General features: G+C 40.5%; 1 protein-coding gene across 1 annotated transcript in view; it reads right to left on the bottom strand.

The window, feature by feature from the left end:
* ENTREP2 (endosomal transmembrane epsin interactor 2) overlaps window positions 1-16,320 on the bottom strand; it is a 349,185-nt gene that overhangs the window by 116,132 nt on the left and 216,733 nt on the right. The window lies entirely within an intron of this gene.

Below are 16,320 nucleotides of genomic sequence, written 5' to 3'. Positions count from 1 at the left end.
TATAAACATTCGAGTGCAGGTGTCTTTTTTGTAGAGTGTCACTGGATCATTTGGGTAGATGCCCAGCAATGGGATTGCTGGATCAAATGGTAGATTCACTTGTATCGCTTTAAGATATCTCCATATTGCTTTCCACAGAGGTTGAACTAGTTCAGTCCCACCAGCAGTGTAGGAGTGTTCCTCTCTCTTCGTAACCACGCCAGCATTTATTGTTTGGAGACTTTTAAAAAACTTTTAACATAACAATTGATATAGCATCTTTCTACTTGGAGGGAGCCCAAAAGTCACATATTCTGTCCTTTGTACATGGGCAACCCAGTTTCTCACCTGGACTTTCTCTTGCTCACCTGGACAAAAAAAAAAGATGCTGAAGAAATGTGATAATTGCTTTTCTTAGGATGAAAAAAATTTTTCAAATGAGTAAGGCCTGTGCTCAACCAGAATTCTCACATTTTCATTTTGATGTATCTGCAGTTCACAGTGAAAACCCTACCATAGGGCATGTCTGTATTTGAGCTTGAAGTACCTCTGATTTAAAAAAAAAAAAAAAAAATCTATGTTCACTTCTTTTCGAGCATTAAAGGACCTTTTTCTACTCTAATTTCTTAAAAGCCTGTAAATAATGTACAGCATACATTACATCCCCACTAAATAGAGAAGTTGACTAACTCATTTGTTACAACAAAGTCCCTGACCCCCCTCAGAAACCCCCTGAGGGTAACCCTCAGAAAACCAATATTAAAAGAAACCTGTTATCTCCCTGACTGCTTTCCTGGAGTGGGCATGAGATGTTTTGGTTGTTATATGGAGCTGTCAAAAACCGTGAACAGAGAAAATAAGGAAGAACGGCATGCCAGGGAATAAACAAGCTTAATCTGGACTAGACAAAAGGAGATAAAAAGAAGGCATGGGGAAGAAAAGGGCAGACAATGGGGAAGACAGAATGGACCCTGTAACATCAAGAAAAAACAGCAACCTTGTAAATACAAAGATGGTAAGCAACAAACACATGTCAGCAGCTCCATTGAGAAAGTAAGAGGAGATAAATTCCATCCCTCCCCCCTACCCCACAAGAATCACATTCTTCTGGGAAGGAAAAAAGTAGATGGAACCTTCCTCCTGGTAATGTATTGGCTGGCATGGCTGCAGCTTGGCTTCCATTGGCTTCCAGCAGCCAGGGAACAGCTGCGGGAAGGGCAACCCTAAATACAGGAAAGGTGAAGGAGCTTGGTTTTTCTGGTAGTTTCCTGCCCTGTGAGGCTGACAACACCATCCCTTAATCTGGCTGAATAAACCCGGATATCTTTCTTTTTTGAGAAGCAGGACTTTAACAACAAAAAGATTTTATTAATCCCACAAGTTTGAGAGAGGTAGGTGGGAAAAGCAAACATTAACTAACTGCTCCCTAGAATCCAACCAGTAATTAAAAATGTGCCCATCAAATATTCAAGAGCTACTCTTGTTTATAATTATCTAAGTGGTTCATACTGCTAATACATTTCTTTTCCTTTCACATTTACCTGTAAGAAAAGTTATTGTTATGGATATTTAAAAATTGTGGATTGGGAAATTTCACATAGTAATTCATGTGGATACATCTGTTATGCTTAATCTTTTATACCTAAGTGTGATTATTAGATGTAACTTTACAGAAATTCCATACAACTCGCTGCCATTTAAACTCATTCACATTTTTACTTGATTAATCTCAAGGATATTTTCTAAATTTATAAATAAATGATACAACCCATTAAATAAAACTTAAATAACAAATGGCTGGTTTAGGGGTGAACATGTGACTCAGGTCTGGCCAATAAGTTGTAGGGGATATTTTGACAGGCATCTGAGAACTGTTTATTTGCACTTAAAAAGAGAGAAAAAAGAAGGAAAACTTTCCTCTTCAACTGGACATTTTGCATCTGTACATATTTCCTCAAGAGGTGACAGCTGTCTTATGACTGAGTACAGCTAAGCCAACACATCAACACATTGAAACTGGCAGAGCAGAGGGCCAGAATCTGGGTCCTTGGTTTTGTAAGGCTGCTGAACCAACTAACCCTGGAGCAGTCCATCTCTGGACTTGTTATTCAACATAACAATTTCCTTTGTTGTTTAAGCTTTTTTGAATTGGGTTTTATACTACTTATAGCCAAGAGCAACCCCCAGGCTTCCTAACTGACATCTGTAGACTAGGGAGTTGCAACAAGAGGAACACGTCAACTTGTGGTTCAGACTTTACTTGGTGAAACCAGGGTCTTCGTCACTGGCCATGTGCCAACCTGCTCCATACCACAGGTTGGTAGTCTGCCTTCCTCTCTAGGGAAGAGGCATTTAGCTGTTGCCTGGGACATGGGGAAGGTCTATGGCTTGCCAAGATAGCTAAAGTCTGCAGGTTAGAAAGGCAGGATTTGTTTGGAAGTCATGAAGATGTGTTCTTTTTTTATTTTTTATTTTTTTTTATTTTATTTTATTTTATTTTATTTTATTTTATTTTATTTTATTTTATTTTATTCTTTATTATTTCCATAAGAGACAGTAACATCCATGAAGATGTGTTCTTGTATTACACGGGCATCATCCTAGCTTCAGTGATGCCTGTCCTCAGCCAGTGGTTCACTGTGAGTACCCACCAAGGAGGATTTTCCCACTGCACACTGGACCTTAGGGGTTATCACAAGCTCCCTACCACTCTTCACCTGGTCTCTTCTTTCCAGCAAGTCATCACTTCTCCCCCCACCTGATGGTGGACTCAGCATTTCAGATGCCTGTCACCTTGTTGGTAGCTGATTTTCCTTTGCATTCACAATATGGATAACTGTCACAAGAGACCTATCTTTCAGCCTATCTTGGCTTTTGACATGCCTTCCTCACCAAGCTGAATCATTTCTAGCTATTTTTTTAAAGTGAAAGACATGTGACTCTTTCATTTGAACACTTAGAAGACACTGTAGAGTTACTAATTGGCCTAATTTTAATATTGTTGTGTCTCAAGGAATAGGGAGGCCTGAGGAGAGGGAGAGAGATGGGGGAATGGCCAGTTGGTAAAGCAGTCAGAACATACACAATATTTACCTATTAAGTTTGTGATCTTAAGAGCCCCAAAACAATTACAATAATAACAAAGATCACTGATCACAGATCACCATAACAGATATGATAATAAAGTTTGAAATATTGTAAGAATAACCAATATGTGACATAGAGACACAAAGTGAGCACATGCTGTTGGAAAAATGGCGCTGATAGACTTGCTTGACACAGAGTTGTCACAAACCTTCAATTTCTTTAAAAAAAAATCAGTAACTGTGAAACACAATAAAGAGAAGTGCAATAAAATGAAGTGTGCCTGCATATGCGTGAGGTCATCTGGCCCAGTGAGCTGTCCAGCCACAGTCTGACTGCAGTTACAGGACAGGGTCCAGGCAAGACCAACAGAAGAAATACCTACAGAGTCATGAGGAATAATAAACTATTGTCATTTTAAGCCATTAGCTTTTGAGGTGGTTTGTGGCACAGCAATAGGTAACTGAAATACAATCCTCAACAATAACCCACACATTTACTTATTTTAAATTAGATATATATCTAATGAAAGATGTGCAATGCCTCTACTCAAGAAAATTATAAATCATTATTGAGACAAATAAGACCTAAATAAATGTTCATAGGCTGGAAGACATGCTATGGTCAATTGTCCCTATATTGATCTATGGATTTAGTATAACCCCATCAAAAAATCCAACAGGGTTTCTTTGCAGAATTTGACAAACTTATTACAAAACTTACCCGGAAATGAAAAGGGCCATGAATAGCCAAACAAGACAGAAGAAAAAGAACAAAGTGCTTACTTTACTGGATACTAAGACTTAAAATCTATAGTTATTAAGACAATTTGGTATTGATGCAAGTATAGACAAAAAGTCCAATAAGATTATAGAATCCGGAAAGTGACTCATGGATATAAGCATACTTGTTTGTCACAAATACGGCAATGCACAGCAGTAGGGAAAGGACTGCCTGAATAAATAGCCCTGGGTCAACTGGCTATTCATACGGACAAATGAAACCACATTTTTTATTACAACAATTAACTCTCAGTAAATTGTATTTCTAAATACAAAGGGGAAAATAACAAATCTATTTGAAGATAAACATAGGAGAAAATCATTGTGGCCTTGAAATAGGAAAAACATTTTTTAAAAAATCAAGACACGGGACACTCAAAAGACCATTTTGAGATGAAAAGGCAAGTCTCTGAATACAAGATATGTGTTTATCTGTGTGTGTGTGTGTGTGTGTGTATATATAATCATGCGCCACATCGTGACATTTCAGTCAACGACAGACTGCATGTACAATGGTCCCTTGAGATCATAATACTGCATTTTTGTTGTACCTTTTCTATATTTAGATATAGAAATACCATTGCATTACAATTGCCTATTCAGTACAGTGACATATTGTACAGGATTTCAGCCTAGGAGCAATAGGCTATACCATATAGCCTAGGTGTGTAGTAGGCTATACCATCCAGGTGTGTGCAAGTACACTCTATGATGTTTGCACAACAGTTAAATCACCTAATGATACATTTCTCAGAACATATCCCTGTTAACCGACACACGACTGTATATGTATGTATACATACATATATGCATACATCCATCTGACAAATCATAAATCACTTGACAAAGGGCTCATTTCCAGAATAAATAATTTTTTAAAAAAAAATCATTCAACACAAGGAAAAATGGGCAAGTGCTTTACAAAAGAGAATATCCAAATGTCTAATAAACACATGAAAAGGCAGCCTCATCAGCAATCAAGGCGAGGCAAAATAATGCTGTAAAGAGATACCATGACTCACCCACCGTATGGCTAAAATGAAAATGACTTGCAACACCAAGTACTGGAGCTAATAGGAAAAAACAGAAATTTTTTTCTGGGTCTGCTGGGACAGTTTAAAGTGGAACAACCACTTTACACTGTGGAAAATCATTCGGCATTACCTACTAAAGTTGACCCTATGCACCCCAGAATTTCACAAAAAGATATGTAAGCAAATGTTCACAGCAGCATTATTTATAATAGTTACCAAATTTAAATAACCCAAATGTCCATCAACAGTAAAATCCACAAATACATGTGGGATATATATACACAATGGCACATTATATAGCAATAAGCATGAAGGGACTGCAATTAAAGGCAGCAGTGTGAATGAATCTGATTCCTTCTTCACCACTGTGTGCATTCTGCCCTGGCCTCCCAGGGTAGAAGGACCCTCCTACAAGCCCCTCCTCTGCTCATGCTCACAGTGGTCCTCATGAAAGCCAAAGTCCTTGAAATCATCCACCAGTCTGCACACGTGGCAGCCCTGTTGCAGCTCTAACCTCAAGTCCTTCTACGTCCCCTGAGGTGCTCTCCTCCAGCCATAGCCTGTCCTCGTGCCTCTTTCAGGGCTCCTGTGCCCAGTCTCCCCATGTCCCTCCCCAGTTTTATTTTTATCATGGCTAACACTCACTCACCTGCATATGGCATATTATCCATCCACCCATTTTTTTTTATTATCTATTACCCTGCACTAGAATAAAGCTTTAGGAGAATGAGAATTTTGCCTCTTTCATTCATTTTTATATCCCCAGCAGCCAGAGCACATCCTAGCACACAGAAAGTGCTCAATACACTTCTGTTATTAATAAAAGAGTGAGCACATATGCAGGTACTGTGCTCTGTGCTTAGCAGGGCTTGTCCACTGGTGGGCCTCACTGCTAGGTTCTTCTCCCCTAAGAAAGAGAACGTGTGATTCTCTTTCTCTTGGGCTGTGAATTGCTACAGAAAGGACCCGTTCACCCCCAGCCTGAGTGTAGTTGTGACCAGGAGGCTGCACTGCAGGAGCCCAGGAGGCTAGTTCTGAGAGAGAGGCAGAAGGAGATGCGGCCTCACTCTCCTCTCCACAGGCTCTCACCTAATCCAAAGTGATGAGACAATCAGTGTTGATCAGGGTTCACACAACGTCCACGTGGCTCTTACAGGTCCAGCCTCCTTTGCAGCTGGGGCAGGCTGCACCCAGGTCTGGTAAACAGACAGCCCTGGTCTGAGGCACTCACCGTCGGGTGCCTCCGCCATCCCTTCTCCCTGGGTAGCAATTTTGGGGGCCGTGCGTAAGACAGTGGAGCCACAAAATGGGAGAGGTCTCATTACCTCCCTTTCCACACAGAGGAAAGCTGCCCTGGCGAGTCATCCAGCCCATACTGAGCATTTTGTGGCCAAGAAACAAACCTTTGCTATGTCGAGCCATTGACATTTCAAGGGTTTTTGTTGTTGTTGTTACTGCAGCACAGCCTGTCTCATGCTGACTGTCTTCCCTCAGGCACCCACTCCCGCCTTGGCTGTACCTGGCATCCCTCCACTGTGGCGGCTCTCGGGTTCAGCCCCCGTCTCCTCTCAGGGCCAGAGAGGGACGGTTTCATAGCTGCACAGGTCCCACTTGGGGCGTGGCGGGTCTGTTTATCACAGACTATGTACCGATCCTCCAATCTTTACCTCATCCATGTTCCTGCCTTCTGAGACATCTAGTGATTCCAGAGCCTATGCAGGACCCAGAGGTACAAAGCAGCTCATTTCCTCCTGCATTCCCGGCTCTCAGCACAGTGGAAGACGGGGAAAGAAACCAAAGCCAGCCATACAAGGACATGCTCTCTACTCTTCCAAGACACTGCTGACATTTCCCATCTGTCCTTTTCCTCTTCGTGAGTTTGCATTTTTTCCTTTTATTCTGTTTTTGTCATTTTTTAAATGGTGTTTCAGGAGGACTGGTGATAAACAATATGGTGAATATCTATTTACTTTGAATATTTATTGTAACCATTGCTAAGAAAGGCCAGACTTTTTTTTCACAGTTTTTTTCTTCCAAGAAATTCAAAGTACCTTAAAATGTCAGCTCAAAGAACAAAAGGAAACATTATTATTACCATTTTAAAATTAGATAAAGGCCTGTGAGGTCTGAGAAACCACCCATCATCGAACATTTGTAAACACTGGGACACAGTCCAAGGCTCCCATCTTGTAAGCTTCTGATTTTCTACTAGCAGACACTATCTTGAGCACTATAATTTATATCCCATTTTGCCACCTTTAATATAATAAGAAGACCATCTGTATAACCCAAAGAATACCTATTTGAGACCTGGCACTTGGTGTAATTTTGCCAGGATGTTCAGGATCTCAACAAGTCATTTCACAAATTTGACTATTGAATCACCACCAGGCTTCTGTTCTAATTTCGTGTGTGAATTTTAATATAGTTCACAAAATTCAAAACTGTATAATCAAATTGTGGAGAGATTATGTTGGGCTTTGAAAATGCCCATCTTGTAGTTGGGCATCTTTGGTTTAAAAAGGAGATGGGTGGAAGGAAGAACAGATCTGATTAGTTGCTTCTTTAGAATCCTTGCTCCTTTTTGACCCCTATAAATTCTCTCCCAGACACAATCATAAGGAATGCCTGATGCAGATCAAATATATTTGCGATGAAAAACAAGAAAAAGAGCCAAACATACTGCCTCTCAATCCTACTTCCAATTAAACACAGTGCTCCGATCTCTAGCGCAGTGGCGCAGTCGCACAGAACCTATCCGAGTGGCCACATGTCCAAGATGGTGTCACAAAATGGCGGAACCTGTACGGTTCATGGTCCAACAACCACTGCTTATCACGATGCTTTTCCGGGATCAAGATCTTCAGGGGACAAAAACTACTGAGGAGGACAGAAAGCCGAGGTGAACAGATGTACTAGGTAGGCAGGTCTTCCGATTGTAAGTGACAGTAACACAACTCACACTACCCTAGGGAAAAGGGGGAATTTACTGATGCTCAGAATCCAAGGAAGGGGCCCCCCACGTCCTGGGAAGACCTGGGGGATGCAGGCCCTGGAAGCAGGCGTTCAGCTGCCAGGTGGCATCTCTCTGTCCAGGCTGTCCCCTCGTCCTTGGCTTTGCTCTCCCTTTGAAGAATGGCTGCTTAATACACGGAGAAACATGAAAGCTAGCCATGCTGAGCTCCACATCTCCACGTCTGTCAATAGAAGGACCGAGTGTGGGACCCTGTGAGCCAAGTCCAAAAACTCTGGAAGATGGAATTTTTCGGTCCACTGGGGTCAGCTGCCATACCCAAGTCAGTGCCTTCATGCTGCCCTCATGGAAGGCTCCTGCAGTCACTGTGGGGACGTTGAAGGTGGGAGGAGGTTTCCAGGGAAGAGGTGAGGCCTGCAATCCCAGTGCTCCCTACAGCCTGGCCTCCACTCCCAATACTGTCACCAGGGAATCTTACAGCCCAGGGCAGACAGCAAGAGCCTCTGACCACTACGTCAGACACCCAGAGCCCTCTGGTGGCATAATTCACACAAGGAAACCTCAAGGCCAATACGGGCAGCCAGAGCCCAGAGCCCAGGGAGCGAGGATTAGGGGCTGGGGATGAGGAAACAGGGAGGAAAAAGCACGTTGACCCATCCTGGGAGCAAGGTTATCACCAGGTTCTGGAAGTTCACAGAAGCACGTGGTGTATAGGCACAGACCATGTAGTGGCCAGAGCCCAGAAGGAACCAACTTTGCCTAACAGCGGGTGGCTGTGCTGCACTGGAGGGCAGGGAGGAAGCCCAGGCATAGGACGAATCACAGGAGTGACTCTGGTTCTAGGAAGCAGGCTATTCTGGTGCGGCTGTGGCCAGTGGGGAAGGAGCATGCCTTGTGCCCCCACAGTGGGGAAATGAGACAGACACACGTCTCTTCTGCTGTGGGGACCAAGTCCACTGTCCTTGAAAGGTTTGGTTGACAAATGAGGAGGCATTCACAAAATGTTTCCTAGGTGCAGATTCTCTCACCATTATTTGTTACCAGGGAAACCAAACACTACACATAAACAAGATGGGCCAAATCTTTGAAAATCTCAGCATGTTAAAAATAAAAGTTCCATAAGTTCCAAATTATATTAAAATGCTGTGACTTTCTGAAAATGGTTCTAACAAAGTGGTTGATGAAAAACATTATGCATTTTTTCCACAAGAAGATTGAATGTGTCTTCTTTACGATTATCCAGAAAACAACAATGAAAATGGCAGAGTCTTCACATTCTAGAAGCACAGGTCAGAGGTGTCTAAGGGATGATTTCTCAGCTTCAGAAGAGAAGTCCCGAGTCCAGGAACCTGCGGGGAGCTCTTCTCCACTGAAGACTCCTGGCCAGCTACTTTCCTGCTATGGGCAGAGGGCTGTATGGTGTCGCTGGGTTAGAGGGGGTTGTGTATGCCCCAGGCACTGATAGAAGGTTGCTGGAGCCAGACCATCAGGAGTGGGTGATGGGTCAGTTCATGAAGGTCCTCAGATTGTATTTCATCCCAAGAACAATGAAAAAACCATGTACATCATGATAGGGTTCCATGAATGCATTTATTCTGGCTTCTGTAGCAAATAATGAAACATCTGGGAAGACCCCAGCCTCTGCCTCATCTGAAATGTTAGCTCCTTCAAAACATTAAGCTGGAGTCAGCACCGAGGATGACAGGGAGCAAGGTGTGGCTGGGACAAGACAAGAGAAGTGGCACAGCCTCATGGAAGGCTGGGTTCCCCAAGACCAGGGAGAGGGAGCAGGGGTGGGGGTCCCAAAGTAGCAGAGGCATGTGCCACTCCCCCACTGGGTACCCCCCACTGGTCACTTCCAGGGAGCCATGACAGCCATGCCTCTACTGAGTCAAGGGCAACATCTGGAGACACAGAATCAGGCATAAAAGTGATAGTCGGCCCTTTATCCTCAGGACATGCATTCCAAGACCCCCAGTGAGCAAGGGGGAATTCTGCCAGCAGATGGCCTTTGGACACAAACTGCAACGCGTCCCTGGGTCTCCAGCCTGCCGGCTTATCCTGCGGACTTTGGACACAATACCCTGCCGATTCTGGACTTGCTAAACCTTCAAAATGCCATGAGTCAATTTTTTAAAATAATCTCTATCCATGTATATATACATACACCCTGTTGATTCTGTCTCTCTGGGACCCCTGTAACAGAGACAGTAATCCAGATAAGAGATGGTGGTGGCTTGAACCAGGGAGGTAGTAGTGGAGGTGATGAAAAACAGTTGGATGCAGGATTTCCTGAAAGTTTAGATTATAGGGTTGAGAGAAAGAGAAAGGTTGAGGATGACTCTACAGAATGGCAAGTGTGAGAATGCTATAAAAACTAGGATGGTACCTACTCAAAAAAAAAGAAAAGAAAAGAAAAGAAAATCCATAGAACATATACTGGGAAAAGAAATTCTTCTAAGAGCAGTCCTAAAATTAACAGGAAATATTATAAACCTGTAGGAAAATTAAAACTCAGAAACTATATAGAAAATCATAAAAAAACATGATTTTTAAAAAATGAAATAGTATGTATAAATATTGAATATTATGAAGATATCAGTTCTCAATAAATAATATATAAATCCAGTAGTCCCAATTAAAATAACAACTAGATTGGAATATGCATCGGTTTCCTAGGACTGCTATGATAAAGTACCACAAACTGCGTGGCTAAAAACAACAAAGCATCCATTAGTAGGAAATTGGTCAAATCAGAGGTTTCTAGAAATGGCATGCCTTAAGAGTAGGTCTATCTCAGCTCTAGAGTAAGAGTTACTCTAGGCCATGAGTTGGCAACCTGTAGCACATGGGTCGAAGCTGGCCTGTTGGCCTGTTACTATATAGCCTAATGGAGAAGGATGACTTTTACATTTAAATGAAAAAATATATTTAACAAAAACCATATGTGACCCATAAACCCTGGTCCTTAAGTAAGTTTGTCAATCCCTGCTATGGACCCATCATAATAAATCTTAAAAACAAACTCAAAAGCATGAAGCTGATCCGCCAATAAATGAAGTAACTGCCTGCCAAAACAAAATTCAACACTCTTGAGGGAGTATCACACTTAAAATGTCCAGCATACGATCAAAACTTAGTAGATAAATTCACTAGAGAACAAGTTTCAGACAACCAAAATGACCAAAGAGGCATTGACAAAAGACAAATGGTAAGTTTTCATTGACCAAAATTAGAACAATGTGTGCATTACAGAGAATAACAATTGCAGGGAGTAAACCATAGTAAATGTGTTTCAATCTATGAGTTAATAATGATCTTTACAAAACATTAGTTGACCACTTACAAAAGATGCTAGAACCAATTTATTCTCCTGAAGACTGGTAAATAACGGGAAATAATCAACCTCTATATGAAAGCATCAAACTAATAAATAAATGATGAAGAAATGGTAGAATATTTTGCAGCCTTCCATATATTAATAAATCTAGGCATTGCACATTAAAAGTTGCTTGCATCACAGAAAGAAATTACCAGACTTTGACAGGCCTCCTTATGAATCAACAGAACCCCCCACCTATCATCTTATCACAGAGAAAGAACTGGAGTCTGATCAGACTTCTAAATCCCATTCCTTATATACAGGAAATACATGGGTCAGAGGAACATTTTGAACTGCACCAAAAGTAGATAATCAGTGAATCCATATGGGGGCTACAGGTGAAATGCCCAGGATTCTTCAACAAACTATAAGGAAAAAGGAGGGATAGAAATTAAAAGAGACAAAAAGACTTTTTTTTAAATTAATGAGACTGTACTGTAGTGTCTTGGGATGCATATTTAGTGATGAAACCATAAAGGAATGCAGCAGCTGAATGCACATGGTTCTTAAACATGTGGAACATTTACAAAAATTGACCACAAAGGGGGCAGGAGAGCAAGCTCCAACAAATGTCAAAGGTTTGAAACAGACAGAGTAAGGTTTCTGACAACCATATAATTAAGCCTGAACTATATAAGAAAAAGGCATTAGAAAATCTATGTTTAGAAATTAAGTAATATACTTCTAAATATCCTATGAATCAAAGAAGAAATAACAATATTACAAAATAATTTGAGTGGAATGATCATATCAAAACTAATGGAACACAAGGAAAGCTATGTTTAGAAGGAATTTATAGCCTTGAGAACATTTATTAGAGAAGAAGTAAAGCTGCAAATTAATGACCTAAGCTTTCATCTCAAGAATTTAGAAAAAGAACTACAAATTATATCTCCATAAAAGAGAATAAAAGAAATAATGGAGATGATCAGAACAGAAAGTTATAAAATAAAATTTCAACATACAATAAAAAGGATGAATAAAGGCAAAAGACAATTCATTGCTAATAATAAAATTGGTAAATCTGTGGTTAAGACTGATGAATAAAGCAAACCGAAGGCACAGATACATATTATCAGAAATGGGAAGGAATTTTCACTTAAGATCCTACAGAAAGTAGGAAGATAATGAGCAGATATTTCATCAAATTTCTGAGAGTATGTTTGAAAATGTAAATAAAATGGAGGATTACTTAGAACCAAAACTGACATAAGAAATACTGAATTTGAATAAACTGTAACTATTAAAGAAATTGAATTAATTTCAATTAATTAATTATCTTCCCTGAACTAAAATCTCAGGCCCAGATGACTTTGACAGTAAATTCTACTGAACATTTTAGAAAGAAATAATACCAGTCTTCTATGAACTCTTCCAGATGATAGCAAAAGAAGAACTACTCCCCATGTGTTTCCTAAAGGCAGAATAACTTCAGTACCAAAACCTGATAAGATATTATGATGGAGGAAAATTACAGGACCATCTGTCTCATGCACATAAATGCAAAGATCCTAAACAAAACTTTAACAAACATGACTTGAAAATAACAAGAGAAAAAAGGGAAAAAAAGGAAAGGAAAAGAAAAGAAAAGAAAAGAAAAGAAAAGAAAAGAAAAGAAAAGAAAAGAAAAGAAAAGAAAAGAAAAGAAAAGAAAAGAAAAGGGATGCTCATAGAAGTAAGCCGGAGATACATAAAAAGGATAACACATCATGACCACAAAGGATTGGACCCAGGGAGCCTGGTCTACCCATGACAGATTGAAGAAGTACTTTATGATCACTAAACAGATGAAGAAAACCATACAATGACATTCAACAAGTATTCATGATAAAAACGCTTAGCAACTCCGTATAGGGGTTTGGGCTACCACTTACTGGTACACAAACTCCTCCAAGCTTAGCCACTGAAGATCACGTTCCTATGTCCCTGAGGTCTGTGGGTCAGGAGTCTTCAGGGCACGTTGGGGATGGTTTGTGTCTGCTCCATGATGTCTGGAGCCTCTGCTGGGAAGGTCACCTACTGCCTCTTCAGCATCACCTCTTACCTGCCACTCACCCCAGGCTCACTTGGCTGCACCCACACAGGCTTCTTGGCTATTCCTTCGACTCACGAGGCAGGCCTTTATACTCTTCCTTCTGCCTAGAGCCAGATATCTGCCTCTCAACCCAGATATCCACCTGGCTTGGACGCTCACCTTTCTCAAGTCACCTCTCAGTGAGGCTTTCCCTGGCCTCCCTGTGAAAAATTGGAATCCCCACCTCCTGCCCTCTGACCCTCTCTAGCCTCCTTTCTAGCTTTATTTGTCAGCTTCTAATATATATTAACCAATGGCACTACACTTTTATTTTATGTCTCTCTCACAAGAATGTAAGCTTCCTGAGGGAAGATGTGTTTTGTCTTATTTTATTAATTGCTGTATCCTCACAACCTAGCCTACAATCTAGCATATAATATAGCACTCAAAAAATTTCTGTTGACCAAATGGATGGGTACGTAGATAGATGGATGGATGGGTGGTGGATGGGTGGAAAGATGGATGAATGGGTGGATTAATAGATGGATGGATGGATGGATGGATGGATGGATGGATGGATAAGTGGGTGGGTGGGTAGATGGATGAATGGATGATAGGTGAATGGATGGGTGGATGGATGCATGCATAAATGGGTGAATAAATGGATGGGTGGGTGGATGGATAGATAGATGGGTGGCTAGCTGGATGAATGGATTCATGGATGGACAGACAAATGGATAAGTAGGTGGGTGGATGAGTGGATGAATGAATGGATGCATGGACATGAGGCATGGCATCACAGTGGAAGGGAATCACTGGGTTAAAGAGCTTAGGTGGAATATATGCTGCTGTTAGGAAGAATGAGTTAAAACTCTATGTGTTGGCATGAACAATTACCAAGATTCATTTCAAGAAAGAAGCAAGTTACAGAATCCAATCTTTAATATATTCCCTTTGTTTCCATTTCAAAAATAAGTTTGTGTAGATACACAGTCATCAGTATTTTCTGGAAAGAGTCAAAAAATACTATTCATTAGGGGAGTTTTAGGGAGAAAGGTTAGAATACAGGTGGGAAAGAGACCTTATTTTTCCACTTAGTATTTTTCTGCACAGTTTGAATTTTCTAACTATCCTACTCATATTTTTATTTTTATTAATAGGAGTTTTTGATGGTAAGATTATGGGCTATTTAAAGGAGGTTTTCTTTATAGTTGTTGCTACTAAAATAACAATTGTTATAAAAATAAAAAAATAAAGGTAATTTTATTTGACAGAATTCAAGAAAAGCATTGCTAGCTTCTAGGGACTTCCCTGAAAACACTGAGGTGTCTTTGTTTATCAAATAAAGCTTAGATAATATTCAGTATTTTCTATCTGCTGACCCAGAAATACTTTTGCTTATGTCCTTAAGGTTTTGAGCAACAAAAATTTCAAATAATCAGAGTACTTTGTTGCATACAACGTCTGCTTTTCTGTAATTTTACTGCAATTTACAATATAATCGAGTTGACATAAAAAAACTCTTAGCTAATGGATAAGGTTTAAAAACTTCTATACTAAGTTTTATGCCTGAATCTATGTCTTCAGATGTTGCCTTTGACTCAGTAGAGGTGTGACTCTCAATTCAACAATGGTTCCCTGGGAGTGACCTGATGGGAGCAGCATTTTGGAAACCCTGGTGCTGTGGTCTAAATGTTTGTGCCACCCCCTCCTAAATTCATATGTTGGAATCTAATACCCAATGCGATAGTATTAATAGGCAGGACCTTTTGGATGTGACTAAGTTGTGAGGCCTTCGCCTCATGAACAGACTAGTTCCCTTGTCAAAGAGGCTCGAGGGAGTTCCCTTGCCCCTTCCACCATGACAGGACACAGCAAGAAGGGGCCACCTATAAAGCAGGGAGCCCTCACGACACACTGACTCTGTTGGTGCCTTGGTTTTCCCAGCCTCCAAAATTGTGAGCAATAAATTTCTATTGTTTATAAATTACCCAGTCAAAGATATGTTGTTACAGAAGCCAGAATGGACTAATACATCTGGGATTCTTGTTTAACTCTGCATATTAAAGCTCTAAACCTATTCTCATTTTCCCTGTGCTTTTTCATTTTTGATGTTTGCTCAGTTTGCGACACATTTTCACAATGCTTACATTGCAAATATCTGATACGACAGGGTTTGGTGGAAGCTTCTTTTCCAATAAGATCACATGAGAAAGATGGACAAACAAAAAACTATTATGAAAAAAAAAACATTTAAAAAATGCATCTGATTACCAAGACAAAAAATACCTATTAAATTTATCATGAGTCCAAGCTGCTCATTCATCTTTTCATCTTAGATTTGATATATAAAGCCCCCAATTCCCTTTTTAAAAGCAGAGTGATGGTGGTAAATCAGGAAGGTATAGATTCCAGTGTTTTAAAGGAACATGCAGTTCACTTATACTGCAGCAATATCCTCAGGAGGCTAAAGGCAAATAAAAATTAATTCTACTGAAAGTTGATAAAGTTTAAGTCCATTAACAGCTAGAGTATTTTATATTAGATTTTCAGATGAATGAGAAATTAATGGAGAAAAGAGCTCTCACAATAGCTTCAAAATGGCCATATTTATAATCCTATCCTACTTGCCAAAAATAATTACATCCCATTTTTTTCTGCCAACCATTTAAAATGTTTCACAGAAAATGGAAAATGGGGGTTGGCACAAATAAGGTGTTTCCCACAAGAAAAAAGAACAGTTTTGGTGTCCTTGACAATTTCTAAGGCTTGTCAATCTTAGAACATTCTATCTTGAAATGTTTTCTGTTTATTTGTTTACATATCATTTATTCTCCCAACCAAATGCCACGATAATAGAAGACTGGCATCACGATAGGAATTGTCTGTACTGTTGCCCAGTTGTCTGCTGAGAATCCTGATTTGGTGCATGAGCTGAGGCTGATCCCAGTGACCCCCGACCAGGCTGAGCAGGCTCGGAGGGGCTCGCTTCTACTCAGAGCCCTCTTGCGGCCACTCCACCCTACACCTCTGAGACACTCTGGAACCCAAACGACCCTCTCCCACAGGGG

Source organism: Microcebus murinus, chromosome 7 (assembly GCF_040939455.1).
Source record: "Microcebus murinus isolate Inina chromosome 7, M.murinus_Inina_mat1.0, whole genome shotgun sequence".
NCBI lineage: Eukaryota > Metazoa > Chordata > Mammalia > Primates > Cheirogaleidae > Microcebus > Microcebus murinus.
The sequence above is the reverse complement of the archived record's forward strand: the minus strand, read 5'-3'. Positions and strand labels throughout refer to the sequence as shown.